Source organism: Schistocerca piceifrons, unplaced genomic scaffold, assembly GCF_021461385.2.
Source record: "Schistocerca piceifrons isolate TAMUIC-IGC-003096 unplaced genomic scaffold, iqSchPice1.1 HiC_scaffold_2295, whole genome shotgun sequence".
NCBI classification, from domain to species: domain Eukaryota; kingdom Metazoa; phylum Arthropoda; class Insecta; order Orthoptera; family Acrididae; genus Schistocerca; species Schistocerca piceifrons.
The window spans coordinates 2,563,934-2,579,501 of NW_025728223.1; positions in this window are offsets into that span (position 1 = coordinate 2,563,934).

Sequence of the window (15,568 nt, forward strand, 5' to 3'; positions counted from 1 at the left end):
GGTCTTCTAGTACTTAAGTCGGCATTGTGCCTATTGCATTTAATTCAGATGCTATTTCTGTGATTCATCGTCAATGTGAAGGTCCAAGGAATAACGTTAACATGAAGTGAAGCATTGGAATCTAATACTGGTCTCACAGGGAAGGCTCAGAGCATAGACAGTTAGAAGACTTAGTCTTCTTGTGCTTAAGTCAGCATTGCGCCTTTTGTATTTAATTCCGACGCAATTTTTTTGTTTCATCGTCAAAGTGAATGTCCAAGGGATACAGCAAACCTGAAGTGAAGCATTGGAATCTAAAACTGGTCTCTCAGGAAAGGTTCAAATCATAGACACTAAGAAAGGTCAGTCTTCTTGTTCTTAAGTCGGCATTGTGCCTTTTGTATTTAATTCCGATGCAATTTCTGTGTTTCATCGTCAATGTGAAGGTCCAAGGAATAACGTTAACCTGAAGTGAAGCATCGGAATATCACACTGGTCTCACAGGAAAGGCCCAAACAAAGAAGGTAGGAAGACTCAGTCTTCTTGTAATTAAGTCGGCATTGTGCCTTTTGTATTAATTCCAAAGCAATTTCTGTGTTTCATCGCCAAAGTGAATGGCCAAGGGATACAGTAAACCTGAAGTGAAGCATCGGAATCTAAAACTGGTCTCACAGGAAAGGTTCAATTCATAGACACTAAGAAAGGTCAATCTTCTTGTACTTATGTCGTCATTGTGCCTTTTGTATTTAATTCCGATGCTTTTACTGTGTTGCATCGTCAATATGAAGGTCCATGGGATACAGTAAACCTGAAGTGACGCATCGGAATCTAAAACTGGTCTCACAGGAAAGGCTCAATTCATAGACAGTGAGAAGACACAGTCTTCTAGTACTTATGTCGGCACTGTGCCTTTTGTATTTAATTGCGATGCAATTTCTGTGTTTCATCGTCAATGTGAAGGTCCCAGGGATATAGTAAACCTGAAGTGAAGCATCGGAATCTAAAGCTGGTGACACTGGAAAGGCTCAAAATATAGCCAGTATGAAGACTCAGTCATCTTGTAATTAAGTCGGCATTTTGCCTTTTGCATTAATTCCAAAACAATTTCTGTGTTTCATCGCCAAAGAGAATAACCAAGGAGTACAGTAAACCTGAAGTGAAGCTTCGGAATCTAAAACTGGTCTCACAGGAAATGTTCAAATCATAGACACTAAGAAAATTCAGTCTTCTTGTACATAAGTCGGCATTGTGCCTTCTGTATTTATTTCGGATGCTATTTCTGTGTTTCATCGTCAATGTGAAGGTCCAAGCCATTCAGTAAACCTGAAGTATTGCATCGGAATCTAAATCTGGTCTCACATGAAAAGCTCAAAACATAGACGGTAAGGAGACTCAGTCTTCATGTCTTTACGTCGGCATTGTGCCTTTTGTATTGATTTCCGATGCCATTTCTGTGTTGCATTGTCAATGGGAAGGACCAAAGGATACAGTAAACCTGCAGTTGTACATCGGAATCTAAAACTGGTGAAACAGGAAAAGCTCAAAACATAGACAGCAAGAAGACTTAGTCTTATTGTACTTAAGTCTGCATTGCGCTTTTTGTATTTAATTCCGATGCAATTTCTGTGTTTCTTCGTCAATTTGAAGGTAGAAAGGATACAGTAAATCTGGCGTGAAGCATCGGAATCTAAAAGTGGACTCACAGCAAGGCTCAAACATAGACTGTAAGAAGACTCAGTCTTTTTGTACTTACGTCGACATCGTGCATTTTGTATTTAAGTCCGATACAATTGATGTGTTTCATCGCCAATTTGAAGGTCGAAGTACTTCTGCAGTTGTGCATCGAAATCTAAATCTACTGACACAGTAAAAGCTCAAACATAGACAGTGAGAAAAGTCAGTCTTCTTGTAGTTAACTCGGAATTGTGCATTTTGTAATTACTTCCGTTGCAATTTCTGTGTTTCATCGTCAATGTGAGGATCCAAGGGATACAGTGAACCTCAAGTGAAGCATCGGAATCTAAAACTGGACTCACAGGGAAAGCTCAAATCATAGACAGTGAGAAGACCCATTCTTCTAGTACTTATGTCGGCATTGTGCGACTTGTATCTAATTCCGTTGAAATTTCTGTGTTTCATCGTCAATGTGAAGGCCCAAGGGATACAGTAAACATGAAGTGAAGCGTCGGAATATAAAAAAGCTCTCACAGGAAAGGCTCAAAACATAGTCGGTTTGAAGACTCAGTCTTCTTGCACTTAAGACGGCATTGTGCCCATTGCATTTAATTCCGATTCAATTACTGTGTATTATCTTCAACGTGAAGGTCCTAGCGATACAGTAAACCTGAAGTGAAGTATCGGAATCTAGAACTGGTCTCACAAGAAAGGCTCAAAACATAGACGGTAAGACGACTCAGTCCTAATGTATTTACGTCGGCATTGTGCATTTTGTATTTAATTCCGATGCAATTTCTGTGTTTCATCGTCAAAGTGAAGGTCCAAGGGATACAGTAAATCTGAAGTGAAGCATCGGAATCTAACACTGGTCTCACATGAAAGGCTCAAAACATAGACGGTAAGATGACTCAGTCTTCATGTTTTTTCGTCAGCATTGTAATTTTTGTTTTTAATTCCGATGCAATTTCTGTGTTTCATCATTATTTGTGAGTGTCAAATGATACAGTAAACCTGAAGTGTAGCATCTGAATCTCGAACTGGTCTCACAAGTGAGGCTCAAAACATAGACGGTAAGAAGACTGAGTCATCATGTTTTTAGGTCGGCATTCTGCCTTTTGTATTTAATTCCGATGCAATTTCAGTGTTTCATCGTCAATGTGAAGGGTAAAAGGGATACAGTAAACCTGAAGTGGAACAATCGGAATATAAATCTGGTCTCACAGGGAAGGTTCATAACATAGACACTAAGAAAAGTCGGTCTTCTTGTACTTAAATCGGCATTGTGCTTTTTGTAATTAATTTCGATGCAATTTCTGTGTTTCATCGTCAAAGTGAAGGTCCAAGGCATACAGTAAACCTGCAGTTGTGCATCGGAATCTAAAACTGGTGACACAGGTCAGCCTCGAATCTTAGACACTAAGAAGACTCTGTCTTCTTGTACTTAAGTCGGCATTGTGCGTTTTGTATTGTAATTCCGATGCAATTTCTGTGTTTCATTGTGAAAGGGAAGGTCCAAGGGATACAGTAAACCTGCAGTTGTGCATCGGAATCTAAAACTGGTGACACAGGTCAGCCTCGAATCTTAGGCACTAAGAAGACTCTGTCTTCTTGTGCTTAAGTCGGTATTGTGCATTTTCTATTTATTTCCGGTGCAATTTCTGTGTTTAATCGTGAAAGTGAAGTACTAAGGGATACAGTAAACCTGCAGTTGTGCATCGGAATCTAAATCAGGTGACACGGGAAAGGCTCAAAACTTAGACACTAAGACAAGGCAGTCTTCTTGTACGTAAGTCTGCATTGTGTCTATTGTTTTTAATTCCGATGCAATTTCGGTGTTTCATCGTCATTGTGATGTTCCAAGGGATACAGTAAACCTGACGTGTAGCACCGGAATCTAAAACTGGTCTCACAGGGGAGGCTCAAAACATAGACAGTAACAAGACTCAGTCTTCGTGTACTTACGTCGGCACTGTGCCTTTTGTATTTAATTCCGATGCATTACTGTGGTTCATCGTCAATGTGAAGGTCCAAGGGATACAGTAAACCTACAGTTATGCATCGGCATCCAAAACTGATGACACAGGAAAGGCTCAAAACATAGACAGAAAGAAGACTCAGTCTTCTTGTAGTTAAGTCGGCATTGTGCCTGTTGTATTTAATTCCAATGCAATTTCTGTGTTTCATTGTCAATGTGAGGGTCCAAGGTATACAGTAAACCTGCAGTTATGCATCGGAATCAAGAAATTCTGACACAGGAAAGGCTGAAACATAGACACTAAGGATAGTCAGTCTTTTGGTACTTAAGTCGGCATTGTGCCTTTTGTATTTAATTCCGTTTCAATTTCTGCGTTTCATCGTCAATGTGAAGGTCGGAGTGATACAGTAAATCTCCAGTTGTGCATCGGAATCTAAAACTGGGGACACAGGAACAGCTCACAACGTAGACACAAACAGAAGTCAGTCCTCTTGTGCTTCATTCGGCATTGTGCCTTTTGAATTTAATTCCGATATCAATTTCTGTGTTGCATCGTCAATGTGAAGGTCCAAGGGATACAGTAAACCTGAAGAGAAGCTTCGGAATCTAAAACTGGTCCCACAGGGAAGGCTCAAACATAGACAGTAAGAAGGCTTAGTCTTCTTGTACTTAAGTCGGCATTGCGCCTTTTGTATTTAATTCCGATGCAATTTTTGTGTTTCATCGTCAACGTGGAGGTCCAAGGAATAACGTTAACCTGAAGTGAAGCATCGGAATATCACACTGGTCTCACAGGAAAGGCCCAAACAAAGAAGGTAAGAAGACTCAGTCTTCTTGTAATTAAGTCGGCATTGTGCCTTTTGTATTAATTCCAAAGCAATTTCTGTGTTTCATCGCCAAAGTGAATGGCCAAGGGATACAGTAAACTTGAAGTGAAGCATCGGAATCTAAAACTGGTCTCACAGGAAAGGTTCAATTCATAGACACTAAGAAAGGTCAGTCTTCTTGTACTTATGTCCTCATTGTGCCTTTTGTATTTAATTCCGATGCTTTTACTGTGTTGCATCGTCAATATGAAGGTCCATGGGATACAGTAAACCTGAAGTGACGCATCGGAATCTAAAACTGGTCTCACAGGAAAGGCTCAATTCATAGACAGTGAGAAGACACAGTCTTCTAGTACTTATGTCGGCACTGTGCCTTTTGTATTTAATTGCGATGCAATTTCTATGTTTCATCTTCAATGTGAAGGTCCCAGGGATATAGTAAACCTGAAGTGAAGCATCGGAATCTAAAGCTGGTGACACTGGAAAGGCTCAAAATATAGCCAGTATGAAGACTCAGTCATCTTGTAATTAAGTCGGCATTGTGCCTTTTGCATTAATTCCAAAGCAATTTCTGTGTTTCATCGCCAAAGAGAATAACCAAGGGATAGAGTAAACCTGAAGTGAAGCTTCGGAATCTAAAACTGGTCTCACAGGAAAGGTTCAAATCATAGACACTAAGAAAATTCAGTCTTCTTGTACATAAGTCGGCATTGTGCCTTCTGTATTTAATTCGGATGCTATTTCTGTGTTTCATCGTCAATGTGAAGGTCCAAGCCATTCAGTAAACCTGAAGTATTGCATCGGAATCTAAACCTGGTCTCACATGAAAAGCTCAAAACATAGACGGTAAGGAGACTCAGTCTTCATGTCTTTACGTCGGCATTGTGCCTTTTGTATTTATTTCCGATGCCATTTCTGTGTTGCATTGTCAATGGGAAGGACCAAAGGATACAGTAAACCTGCAGTTGTACATCGGAATCTAAAACTGGTGAAACAGGAAAAGCTCAAAACATAGACAGCAAGAAGACTTAGTCTTATTGTACTTAAGTCTGCATTGCGCTTTTTGTATTTAATTCCGATGCAATTTCTGTGTTTCTTCGTCAATTTGAAGGTAGAAAGGATACAGTAAATCTGGCGTGAAGCATCGGAATCTAAAAGTGGACTCACAGCAAGGCTCAAACATAGACTGTAAGAAGACTCAGTCTTCTTGTACTTACGTCGACATCGTGCATTTTGTATTTAAGTCCGATACAATTTATGTGTTTCATCGCCAATGTGAAGGTCGAAGTACTTCTGCAGTTGTGCATCGAAATCTAAATCTACTGACACAGTAAAAGCTTAAACATAGACAGTGAGAAAAGTCAGTCTTCTTGTAGTTAACTCGGCATTGTGCATTTTGTAATTACTTCCGTTGCAATTTCTGTGTTTCATCGTCAATGTGAGGATGCAACGGATACAGTGAACCTCAAGTGAAGCATCGGAATCTAAAACTGGACTCACAGGGAAAGCTCAAATCATAGACAGTGAGAAGACCCATTCTTCTAGTACTTATGTCGGCATTGTGCGACTTGTATTTAATTCCGTTGAAATTTCTGTGTTTCATCGTCAATGTGAGGATCCAAGGGATACAGTGAACCTCAAGTGAAGCATCGGAATATAAAAATGCTCTCACAGGAAAGGCTCAAAACATAGACGGTTTGAAGACTCAGTCGTCTTGCACTTAAGACGGCATTGTGCCCTTTGCATTTAATTCCGATTCAATTACTGTGTATTATCTTCAACGTGAAGGTCCTAGCGATACAGTAAACCTGAAGTGAAGTATCGGAATCTAGAACTGGTCTCACAAGAAAGGCTCAAACATAGACGGTAAGACGACTCAGTCCTAATGTATTTACGTCGGCATTGTGCCTTTTGTATTTAATTCCGATGCAATTTCTGTGTTTCATCGTCAAAGTGAAGGTCCAAGGGATACAGTAAACCTGAAGTGAAGCATCGGAATCTAAAACTGGTCTCACATGAAAGGCTCAAAACATAGACAGTAAGAAGACTCAGACTTCATGTTTATACGTCGGCATTGTGCCTTTTGTATTTAATTCCGATGCATTTACTGTGTTGCATCGTCAATATGAAGGTCCACGGGATACAGTAAGCCTGAAGTGATGCATCGGAATCTAAAACTGGTCTCACAGGGAAGGCTCAAATCATAGACAGTAAGAATACACAGTCTTCTAGTACTTAAGTCGGCATTATGCCTTTTATATTTAATTCCGATGCAATTTCTGTGTTTCATCGTCAATGTGAAGGTCCAAGGATACAGTAAACCTGACGTGTAGCTTCGGAATTGCAAGCTGGTCTCGCAGGGAGGCGTCAAATCATGGACAGTAACAAAACTCAGTCTTCTAGTACTTAGGTCGGCATTGTGCCTTTTGTATTCAATCAGATGCGATTTCTGTGTTTATTCGTCAATGTGAAGGTCCAAGGGATACAGAAATACGGAAGTGAAGCATCGGAATCTAATACTGGTATCACAAGAAACGCTCAAAACATAGACGGTAAGGTGACCCAGTCTTCATGTTTTTTCGTCAGCATTGTAATTTTTGTTTTTAATTCCGATGCAATTTCTGTGTTTCATCATTATTTGTGAGTGTCAAATGATACAGTAAACCTGAAGTGTAGCATCTGAATGTCGAACTGGTCTCACAAGTGAGGCTCAAAACATAGACGGTAAGAAGACTGAGTCATCATGTTTTTAGGTAGGCATTCTGCCTTTTGTATTTAATTCCGATGCAATTTCAGTGTTTCATCGTCAATGTGAAGGGTAAAAGGGATACAGTAAACCTGAAGTGGAACAATCGGAATTTAAATCTTGTCACACTGGGAACGTTCATAACATAGACACTAAGAAAAGTCGGTCTTCTTGTACTTAAATCGGCATTGTGTTTTTTGTAATTAATTTCGATGCAATTTCTGTGTTTCATCGTCAAAGTGAAGGTCCAAGGGATACAGTAAACCTGCAGTTGTGCATCGGAATCTAAAACTGGTGACACAGGTCAGCCTCGAATCTTAGACACTAAGAAGACTCTGTCTTCTTGTACTTAAGTCGGCATTGTGCGTTTTGTATTGTAATTCCGATGCAATTTCTGTGTTTCATTGTGAAAGGGAAGGTCCAAGGTGTACAGTAAACCTAAAGTGAAACATTGGATTCTAAACGGGTCTCACAGGAAAGGCTCAAATCATAGACACTAAGGAAAGTCAGTGTTGTTGTACTTAAGTCGGTATTGTGCATTTTCTATTTATTTCCGGTGCAATTTCTGTGTTTAATGGTGAAAGTGAAGTACTAAGGGATACAGTAAACCTGCAGTTGTGCATCGGAATCTAAATCAGGTGACACGGGAAAGGCTCAAAACTTAGACACTAAGACAAGGCAGTCTTCTTGTACATAAGTCTGCATTGTGTCTATTGTTTTTAATTCCGATGCAATTTCTGTGTTTCATCGTCATTGTGATGTTCCAAGGGATACAGTAAACCTGACGTGTAGCATCGGAATCTAAAACTGGTCTCACAGGGGAGGCTCAAAACATAGACAGTAACAAGACTCAGTCTTCGTGTACTTAGGTCGGCACTGTGCCTTTTGTATTTAATTCCGATGCATTACTGTGGTTCATCGTCAATGTGAAGGTCCAAGGGATACAGTAAACCTACAGTTATGCATCGGCATCCAAAACTGGTGACACAGGAAAGGCTCAAAACATAGACAGAGAGAAGACTCAGTCTTCTTGTAGTTAAGTCGGCATTGTGCCTTTTGTATTTAATTCCAATGCAATTTCTATGTTTCATCGTCAATGTGATGGTCCAAGGGATACAGTTAACCTGAAGTGAAGCATCGGAATCTATAGCTACTGACACAGGAAAGGCTCAAAATATAGACACTAACAAAACTCAGTCTTCTTGTACCTAAGTCGGCATTGTGGCTTTGTATTTAATTCCGATGCAATCTCAGTGCTTCATCGTCAGTGTGAAGGTCCAGGGGATACAGTGAACCAGAAGTGAAGCATCGGAATCTAAATCTGGTCTCACAGGGAAGGCCCAAATCATAGACGCTAAGAAAAGTCAGTCTTCTTGCATTTAAGTCGGTATTGTGCATTTTTTATTTAATTCCGATGCAATATCTGTGTTTAATCGAGAATGTGAAGTTCCAAGGGATACAGTAAACCAGCAGTTGTCCATTGGAATCTATAACTGGTGACATAGAAAAGGTTCGAAACATAGACACTAAAAAAGTCAGCCTTCTAGTACATAAGTCGGAATTGTGTCTGTTGCATTAATTCCGTTGCAATTTCTGTGTTTAATCGCGAATGTGAAGGTCCAAGGGATACAGTAAACCTGAAGTGAAGTATGGGAATCCAGAACTCGTCTCACAGGAAAGGTTCAAAGAATAGACGGTAAGTAAACTCAATCTTCTTGTACTTAAGTCGGCATTGTGCCATTTGTATTTAATTCCGATGTAATTTCTGTGTTTCATCATGAATGTGGGGTCCAAGGGATACAGTAAACCTGAAGTGAAGCAATGGAAACTAAAACAGGTCTCACAGGAAGGCTCAAATCATAGATACTACGAAAAGTCAGTCTTCTTGAACTTAGGTCGGCATAGTGCCTTTTCTATTTCATTCCGATGCAATTTCTGTGTTTAATCGTGAATGTGAAGTTCCAAGGGGTACAGTATACCAGCAGTTGTCCATCGGATCTATAACTGGTGACACAGGAAAAGCTCGAAACATAGACACTAAAAAAGTCAGTTTTCTATTACTTAAGTCGGCATTGTGGCTTTTGCATTTAATTCCGATGCAATTTCTGTGTTTAATAGTGAATGTGAATGTCCAAGGGATACAGTAAACCTGAAGTGAAGCATCGGAATCTAGAACTGGTCTCACAGGAAAGGCTCTAGAAATAGACGGTAAGAAGACTCAGTCTTCTTGTACTTGAGTCGGATTGTGCATTTTGTGTTCAAAGCCGATGCAATTTCTGTGTTTCATCGTCAATGTGAAGGTCCAGGGGATACAGTAAACCAGACACGAAGCATCGAAATCTAAAACTGGACTCACAGGAAAGGCCCAAAACATAGACAGTAAGAAGACTCACTCTCCTTGTACTTAAGTCGGCCTTGTGCCTTTTGTATTTAATTCCGATGCAATTTCTGTGTATCATCGTCAAAGTGAAGGTCCAAGGGATAGAGTAAACCTGAAGTGAAGCATTGGAATCTAAAACTGGTCTCACAGGAAAGGCTCACATCATAGACACTAAGAAAAGTCAGTCTTCTTGTATTTAAGTCGGCATTGTGCATCTTCTATTTATTTCCGATGCAATTTCTGTGTTTAATCGTGAATGTGAAGTTCCATGTGACACAGTATACCATAGTGAAAGTCGAAGGGAAACAGTACACCTGAAGTGAGGCTTCGGAATCTAAAACTGGTCTCAGAGATAGGCCCAAAACATAGACACTAAGAAAAGTCAGTCTTCATGTACTTACGTCGGCATTGTGCCTTTTGTATATAATTCCGTTGCAATTACTGTGTTTCAACAACAATGTGAATGTCCAAGGGAAACAGTAAACCAGCAGTTGTGCTATGGAATCTAAAACTGGTGCCACATGAAAGGCTCAAAACATAGTCACTAGGAAAAGTCAGTCTTCTTGAACTTAAGTCGGCATTATGCCATCTGCATTTCATTCCGATGCATTTTTTGTGTTTCGTCGTAAAAGTGAAGCTCCAAGGCATACAGTAAACCTGAAGTGAAGCATCGGAATCTAAAACTGTTCTCACAGGAAAGGCTCAAAGCATAGACGGTAAGAAGACTCACTCTTCTTGTACTTGAGTCGGATTTGTGCAATTTGTATTTAATTCCGATTCAATTTCCGTGTTTCATCGTCAATGTGAAGGTCCAAGGGATACAGTAAACCTGAAGTGAAGCATTGAAATCTAAAACTGGTGTCACAGAAGAGGTTCCAAACATATATGGTAAGAAGACTCACTCTTCTTGTACTTAAGTCGGCATTGTGCCTTTTGTATTTAAGTCCTTTTCAATGACTGTGTTTCATCGACAATGAGAATGTCCAAGGGATCCAATAAACCAGCAGTTGTGCATCGGAATCTGAAACAGCTGTAACAGGAAAGGCTCAAAACATTGACGGTAAGATGACTCAGTCATCCTATGCTTAATTCGGCATTGTGCCTTTTGTATTTGATTCCGATGCAATTTCTGTGTTTCATCGTCAATGTGAAGGCCCAAGGGATGCAGTAAACCTGCAGTTGTGCATCGGAATCTAAAACTGGTGACACAGGACAGGCTCGAAACATAGACACTAAGAAAAGTCAGTCCTTTTCTTACATAAATCGGCATTGTGCCTTTTGTATTTAAATCCGATGCAATTTCTGTGTTTCATCGTCAATGTGACGGTCCCAGTTATACAGAAAATCTCCAGTTGTGCATCGGAATCTAAAACTGGGGATACAGGAAAAGCTCAAAACATAGATTCTAAGAAAAGTCAGTCTTCTTGCACTTAAGTTGGCATTGTGCCTTTAGTATTTACTTCCGATGCAATTTCTGTGCTTCATCGTCGCTGTGAAAGTCCAACGGATACAGTAAACCTGACGTAAAGCATCGGAATCTAAATCTGGACTCACCGGGAAGGCTCTAAACATAGACAGCAAGAAAACTCATACTTCTTCTACTTAAGTCGCCATGGTGCCCCTTGTTTTTAATTCCGTTGGAATTTCTGTGTGCATCGTGAATGTGATGGTCCAAGTGATGCAGTAAATCTAGAGTTGTGCAACGGAAGTAAAACTGGTGACAGAGGAAAGGTTCCATAAATAAACAATAAGAAAACTCAGTCTTCTTCTACTTACGTAGACATTGTGCCCTTCTATTTAATTCCGTTGCTATTACTGTGTTTCATCGACAGTGTGAATGTCCAAGGGATACAGTAAACCAGCAGTTGAGCATTGAAAACTAAAACTGGTGTGACATGATAGGCTCAAACATAGACACTATGAAAAGTCAGTCTCCTTGTACTTAAGGCGGCATTGTGCCTTTTGTATTTAATTCCGATGCAATTTCTGTGTTGCATCGTCAATGTGTAGGTCCAAGGGACAAAGTAAAACTGCAGTTGTGCATCGGAATCCAAAACTGGTGAAACAGGATAGGCTCAAAACACAGACACTAAGAAAAGTCAGTCTTCGTGTACTTATGTCGTCATTGTGCCTTTTGCTTTTAAATCCGATGCAACTGTAGCGTTTCATCGTCAATGTGAAGGTCCTAGGAATACTGTGAACCTGAAGTGAAGCATCGGAATCTAAAACTGGTCTCACAGGTAAGGCTCAAAACATTGACACTAGGAAAAGTCAGTCTCCTTGTGCTTCAGTCAGCATAGTGCCTTTGAATTTAATTCCGTTGCAATTACTGTGTTTCATCGGCAATGTGAATGTCCAAGGGATACAGTACACCTGAAGTGAAGCATCGGAATCTAAATCTGGTCACACAGGAAGGGCTAAACACATAGACACTAAGAAAAGTCAGTCCTCTTCTACTTAAGTCGCCATTGTGTCTTTTGTATTTAATTCCGATGCAATTATTGTGTTTCATCGCCAATGTGAAGGTCCAAGGAATACAGTAAACCTGCATTTGTGCATCGGAATCTAAAACTGGTGACACAGGACAGGCTCGAATGATAGACACAAGGAAAAGGCAGACTTCTTGTACATAAATCGGCATTGTACCTTTTGTATTTAATTCCGATGCTTTTTCTGTGTTTCTTCGTCAATGTGAAGGTCGAAGGGATATAGTAAATCTCCAGTTGTGACTCGGAATCTAAAACTGGGGACAGAGGAAAAGCTCAATACATAGACACTAAGAAAAGTCAAACTTCTTGCACTTAAGTCGGCATTGTGCCTAATGTATTTAATTCCGATGCTTTTTTTGTGTTTCATCGTCAAAGTGAAAGACCATGGGATACAGTAAACCTGAAGGTAAGCATCGGAATCTAAAACAGGTCTCACAAGAAAGGCTCAGAACATAGACGGTAAGAAGACTCAGTCTTCTTGTTCTGAAGTCGGCATTGTGAATTTTGTATATAATTCCGATGCGATTTCTGTGTTTCAGCGTCAAAGTGAAGTCCAAGGGACACAGTAAACCTGAAGTGAAACATTGGAAACTAAATTTGGTCACACAGGAAGGGCTCAACACATAGACACTAAGAAAAGTCAGTCCTCTTCTACTTAAGCCGGCATTGTGCCTTTTATATTTAATTCCGATGCAATTTCTGTGTTTCAACGTTAATGTGAAGGTCCAAGGGATACAGTAAAAATGCAGTTGTGCATTTGAATCTAAAACTGGTGACACAGGAAAGGTTCAAATCATAGACGGTAAGAAGACTCAGTCTTCTTGTACTTACGTCGGCATTCTGCCTTTTGAATTTAAAACCGATGCTATTTCTGTGTTTCATCGTCAAAGTGAAGGTCCATGGGATACGGTCAACCTGAAGTGAAGCATCGGAATCTAAAACTGGTAGCACCGGAAAGGCTCAAAACATAGATGGTAACAAGACTCAGTCTTCTTGTACTTAAGTCCGTATTGTGCCATTTGTATTTAATTCCGATGCAATTTCTGTGTTTCATCGTCAACATGAAGGTCTAAGGTATACAGTAATCCTGAAGTGAAGCATCGGAATCTATATCTGGTCTCACAGAGAAGGCTCAAAACCTAGACGATAAGTAGCCTCAGTCTTCTTGTACTTAATTCGTAATTGTGCCTTTTGTATTTAATTCCGATGCAATTTCTGTGTTTCATCGTCAATGTGAAGGTCCAAGTGATGCAGTAAATCTGCAGTTGATCATCGGATTCTAAAACTGGTGACACTGGAAACGCTCAAATCATAGACACCAAGAAAAGACCGTCTTCTTCTACTTAAATAGGCATTGTGCCTCTTGTATTTAATTCCGATGCAATTTTTGTGTCTCATTGTCAATGTGAAGGTCCAAGGGACACAGTAAACTAGAAGTGAAGTTTCGGCATCTAAAACTGGTTTCACTGGAAAGGCTCAAATCATTTATACTAATAAGAGACAGTCTTCTTGTACTTCAGTCGGCATTGTGCCTTTGTATTTAATTCCATTGCAATTACTGTGTTTCATCGACAATGTGAGTGTCCAAGGGATACAGTAAACCAGCAGTTGTGCATCGGAATTTAAACTGGTGTGACATAAAAGGCTCAAACATAGAAACTAAGAAAAGTCAATCTTCTTGTACTTAAGTCGGAATTTTGCCATTTGTATTTAATTCCGTTGCAATGTTTGTGTTTCATCGTCAAAGTGAAGGTCCATGGGATATAGTAAACCTGAAGTGAAGCATCGGAATCTATCACTGGTCTCACAGGAATGGCTCAAAACATATCACTAAGAAAAGTCAGTCGTCTTGTACTTAAGTCTGCATTGTGCCTTTTGTATTTAATTCCGAAGCAATTTTTGTGTCTCATTGTTAATGTGAAGGTCCAAGGGACACAGTAAACCAGAATTGTAGTTTCGGAATCTAAAACTGGCTTCACTGGAAAGGCTCAAAACATTTATACTAATAAGAGACAGTCTTCTTGTACTTCTATCGGCATTGTGCCTTTGTAATTAATTCCATTGCAATTAATGTGTTTCATCGACAATGTGAATGTCAAAGGGATACGGTAAACCAGCAGTTGTGCATCGGAATTTAAACTGGTGTGACATAAAAGGCACAAACATAGACACTAAGAAAAGTCAATCTTCTCGTACTTAAGACGGCCTTGTGCCTTTTGTATTTAATTCCTATGCAATTTCTGTGTTTCATCGTCATTGTGATGGTCGAAGGGATACAGTAAATCTCCAGTTGTGCATCAGAATCTAAAACTGGTGACACAGGGAAAGCACAAAACATATACACTAAAAAAGTCAGACTTCTAGTACTTAAGTCGGCATTGTGATTTTTGTATTTAATTCCGATGCAATTTCTGTGTTTCATTGTCAATGTCAAGGTCGAAGCGATACAGTAAATCTCCAGTTGTGCATCTGATCTAAAACTGGGGACACAGGAAAAGCTCAGATCATAGACACTATGAAAAGTCAGTCTTCTTGTACTTAACTCGGCATTGTGCCTTTTGTATTTAATTCCGATGCAATTTCTGTGTTTCGTCGTCAAAGTGAAAGTCCAAGGGATACAGTACACCTGAAGGGAAGCATCGTAATCTACTACTGGTCTCACAGGGAAGGCTCAAATCATAGACAGTAAGAAGACTTAGTCTTCTTGTACCTAAGTCGGCATTGTGCCTTTTGTATTTAATTCCGAAGGACTTTCCGTGTTTCATCGTCTATGTGAAGGTCCAAGGGAATCTGTAAAACGCCAGGTGTGCATCGGAATCTAAAACTGGTGACACATGACACATAGACCCTAAGAAAAGTCAGTCTTTGTGTACGTTAGTCGGCATTGTGCCTTTAGTATTTAATTCAGATGCAATTTCTGTGTTTCATCGTCAATGTGAAGATCCAAGGGAAACAGTGAACCTGAAGTGAAGAATCGAAATCTAAACCAGGCCTCACAGAAAAGTCTCAAACATAGACGGTAAGAAGACTCAGTCTTCTTGTACTTAAGTCACCATTGTGTCTTTTGTTTTTAATTCCTCTGCAATTTCTGTTTTTCATCGTCAATGAGAAGGTAATAGGGATACAGTAAATCTGAAGTGAGTCATCGGAATCAAAAGCTGGTGACACAGGAAAGGCTCAAATCATAGACAGTAAGAAGACTAAGTCTTCTTGTACTTAAGTCGGCATTGTGCCTTTTGTATTTAATTCCGATGGAATTTCAGTGTTTCATCGTCAATGTGAAGGTCTAAGGGATACAGTAAACCTGACGTGAAACATTGGAATCTAAAACTGGTCTCACAGGAAAGGCTCAAATCATAGATAGGAAGAAAACTAAGTCTTCTGCTACTTACGCCGGTATTGAGAACTTCGTATTTTATTCCGATGCGATCTCTGTGTTTCATCGTTAATGTGGAGGTCCAATGTATACAGCGCACCTGAAGTGAAGCTACGGAA